Here is a 4028-nt window from a genome sequence, read left to right as displayed (position 1 = left end):
TGCATTGTAAATTTTGGTCAATGACATGAGACAAAGTATATGTGAACTGCTGTATGAAAAGTGAATTTACTCTGTAAATCTTCACCCAAATCCTAATATAAATAAATAAATAAATAAATAAATAAATAAAGCTAAGCATAGAACTACCTTATGACCAAGCAATCCTAATACTAGGTATGAACTCAAAAAATTGAAAGCAGGAGCACAAATAGAAACCTATATACTAGTGTTCACTGTTGCACTACTCACAATAACCAAAATGTGGAAACAACCTAAATGTCCATCAACAGATAAATGCAGAAACAAAATGTAGCACATACCTACAATGCAATATTACTCAGACATAAATAGAAATGAAATTCTGATACATGCTACAACATGGATGAACCTTAAAAAGCTGTACTTAGTGACGTGTCAGGCAAACAGTGAAAAATATTGTGTGATTCCACTTATATGCAATAGACAAATGTATAGAGACCGAAGTTTATTAATGCTTAGTCGGGTTTGACTCGACGGCACATAACAAGAACAACTAGGGGTGGGAGAGAAAGAGGACGCTGAGTTTCTGTTAATGGTGGTGGAATAACTTGGAAATGGAGAGTGGTAATGATTGTGCAGCATGGTGAATGTAATCAACATCGCTCAATGGTACATGTAAAAGTTACTGAAATAGCAAAAGTTTTGTTATATATATTTTAACCACAATCAAAAAAAAAAGTTCAAACCTCAGTAATTTGTTCACTGCTTTACACTTTTCAAAGTGTTCTCACACACAGTATCTCATTTTTACTCATATCAATCCATGAAAAAGGTAGGACAAGAATTAAGGTTAAAAAGGAAAAATTGATATTTCATCTTTTATGGGGTTATTGGAGTCGGTCTGCTCTATTTCAAAGCACATATCTCATATTCACAAATATCCTAAAGCTTTAGGGCTAAAACTTCTAACTGACTAGGTTCACCTGTTATGGATTGAATTGTATGTCCAATAATTATGTTGAAGTCCTAATAACCCTCGGTACCTATAAATGTGTTCTTGTATAGAAATAGGGTCTTTTGAAGATATTCTTAATTATTATGAAATAACACAGGAGTAGAGTGTTATTTCTTATAAGAGTTATTTCTTATAATCTTATAAGAGTGTGTCTTATAAAAGAGGACAAGAGACACAGAGAGACTGGGAAGAAAGCCATATACCAGAGTGAGGCTGCAGCTGCAAGCCGAGGAATACCTGGGCTGCCATTAGCTGAGAGACACAAGAATGGACCTTTCCCTAGTGCCTTCAGAGAGTGCGTAGCCCAGCCAGACACCCTGAATTCAGACAGACTCTAACCTCCAGAACTTTGAAACAGTAGATTTCTGTACTCATAAGCCACTTGGTTTACTATATTTTGTTATTGCAGCCCTAGGAAACCAATTTCCTACTTTTCACTTTTCTCCTGGAATCTCTGCAGAATACAGACAGTACCCCAACAGTTCCATGATTTATATATACAATTCAATGTAAAGCTTTTTTACATTAAAAAAAAAAAATCAGACTAATGTATTTTCTTTTCAGAGCCATAGCTTATTCAGATAAAAGGGACTTGTAAGTTTGATTTAGATGCTATTACAAAGCAGAGCCAGCACCATCACAGACTTGTAAGGGTCAAGTTTTTGAATCTGTATTATTTTATAACAGGAGTTCTGATGGCCCAGTGCCTGAGGCATTTGACTGCTAACCACAAAGTTGGTGGTTCAAACCCACCAGCTACTCCTCTGAAGGAAGATCTGGCAATCTACTTCTGCGGTGATACCGCCTCACAAATCCAAACCCAAGGATGGGTCACTATGAGTCGGCCCCACGGCAGTGAATTTTTTTTTTTTTTTGAGTTTATTACTTTGTAACAGCCAATCAGACCTGGAAGTTCTCTCTCTTAACATTTGTCATCATTTGTTCTCAACTGAGTTGCCCAGGATGGCCAAACTCCTGAGAATTTAAAGAAGTTAATCTTTCTCACAATTAACATGCATCAAATTCTGGTGGGGTAGAAAGCACTACACTGAACAAAGGTTGAAATAGAACATTACATACCTCACTTAGTTAAGCTGCAAATTGTAAGTTGCAAAATTCTAGAGTTTTCAATCAGAAACTTAGAGAAAATATCCATAAGATAAAATTTCAAGCATCTTCATGTAAGCCCCATATAAGATCAAAAAGAAAATTCCCTTGACAAATTTGTTGTTGCTAGATCAATTTATTTTTGTTTGTTTGTTTTTTATTGTGATTTGGGTGAAAATTTACAGAGCAAATTCACTTTCCATACAGCAGTTCACATACACTTTGTCTCATGACATTTACTACAATTTACCACAATGCAACAGCTCCCCTCCCACTTCCTCCTGATAGTTACCTCTTCCCTGTGTCCATCCCTCCATGCACTCCTGACCCCTGAGCTGTCTCCCCATGCATAAACAGCCCTTCTTTCTCCCATGATTGTTCTCTCTAAGGAGGTAAATGTTCAACTCACATGTCTGTCTTTTGTTTGGCTGGAAGCCACAGGTGTGAGTTTAATTCCAGACCTGAAGGGCAGATAGGGACCATAGTCTCAGTGGTTCCACCAGGCTCTATTGGACCAGCAAATCTGCCCCTCCCCTTTTATTTTCCAAAAGATATTGAGTTTTGTTCCACATTGTTCTCTCTCTCTATCCAGGATCTCTTACATAGATCTCCCTCTGAGTAGCTGACAGTGGTAGCCGGGCACCATCTAGTTCTTCTGGTCTCACAGTCGTATAGGCTGCAGATTGGATGATGTACCAGTCGCTAGGCCTAACTGTTTCCATGAATTTTTGGTTTTCTTCATTCTTCTTTGTTCTGGATGAGGAGAGACCCATCATCGCATCTAGATGACTGCTTGCAAGCTTTTGAGATTCCAGTCATTACTTGCCACAGTAGGAGGTGGAACAACATTTTGTATAGTATGTTATGCCAATTGAGCTTGATGTCCCCTGCGACTATGGTCTCGAGCCCACAGGTTCAACTACTTGGTCCCTCTGGGTAGCCAGCTGTGACCAAGTAGTGACTACAACCTTGCCCCTTGTCAGCTCTATTATACACCTGAGAATTCAGATCATACACAAAACTTAAAAAACCATTGTCTGTCAACCCTATACATGGTCTTGGGTACACTCCCCACTTCATAGACATACATAATAGTTCAGCCTGTCCACCTATCTATCCACCTGTATACGCATATACAGGGTATATGCAAATGCCTTCACTGACAATGCAGTGCTGTATATACTGCACCTCCCATGTATTTTTCTATGTCTTCCTTTTCCTCAATGCAACCAAATTGATCACTCACATTTGGTACATTGTGCTTCTCTTCACCCAAATCAATACTTATGTCTACCTATCTAACAGTGTTCTCTATGCTATCCTCCCACTCCTGGTAATGAACAAACAAAATTTCGTTCCATAGATAAACCTTTCCTTGACTTTTACAATAATGGACTAATGCAATATTTGTCTTTCTGTGATTGACTTATTTCACTCAGCATAATATCCTCCAAGTTCATCCACATTATGCTGTGTTTTGAAGATTCTGGGTTATGTTTTAGGGTTGCATAGTATTCCATCGTGTGTATGTACCATAGTTTGGTTATCCATTCCTCAGCTGATGGACACCTAGGTTGTTTCCATCTTTTGGCTATTGTAAATAGTGCTGCAATGAACGTGGGTGTGTTCTTGTCATGGGTATCACTTCTTTAGGATATATACCTAGTAATGGATTGGCTGAGTCAAGTGGTATTGCTACTCCAGACTTTTTAAGGAATCATCATACTGCATTCCACAGTGGTTGTATCATTTTACAGTCCCACCAACAGCGTATGAGAGTCCCAATCTCTCCACTTCCTCGCTAACATTTGTTATTTTCTGTCTTGTTGAACTTTGCTACTAGTGCTGGAGCAAGATGGTATCTCATTGTTGTTTTGATTTGCATCTCTCGAATAGCTAATGATCGTGAGCATTTCTTCATATGTTT

Source organism: Orycteropus afer, unplaced genomic scaffold, assembly GCF_000298275.1.
Source record: "Orycteropus afer afer isolate SDZICR_OR568_19922 unplaced genomic scaffold, OryAfe1.0 scaffold00157, whole genome shotgun sequence".
Classification (NCBI taxonomy): Eukaryota; Metazoa; Chordata; class Mammalia; order Tubulidentata; family Orycteropodidae; genus Orycteropus; species Orycteropus afer.
Note: the sequence above shows the minus strand (reverse complement) of the source record.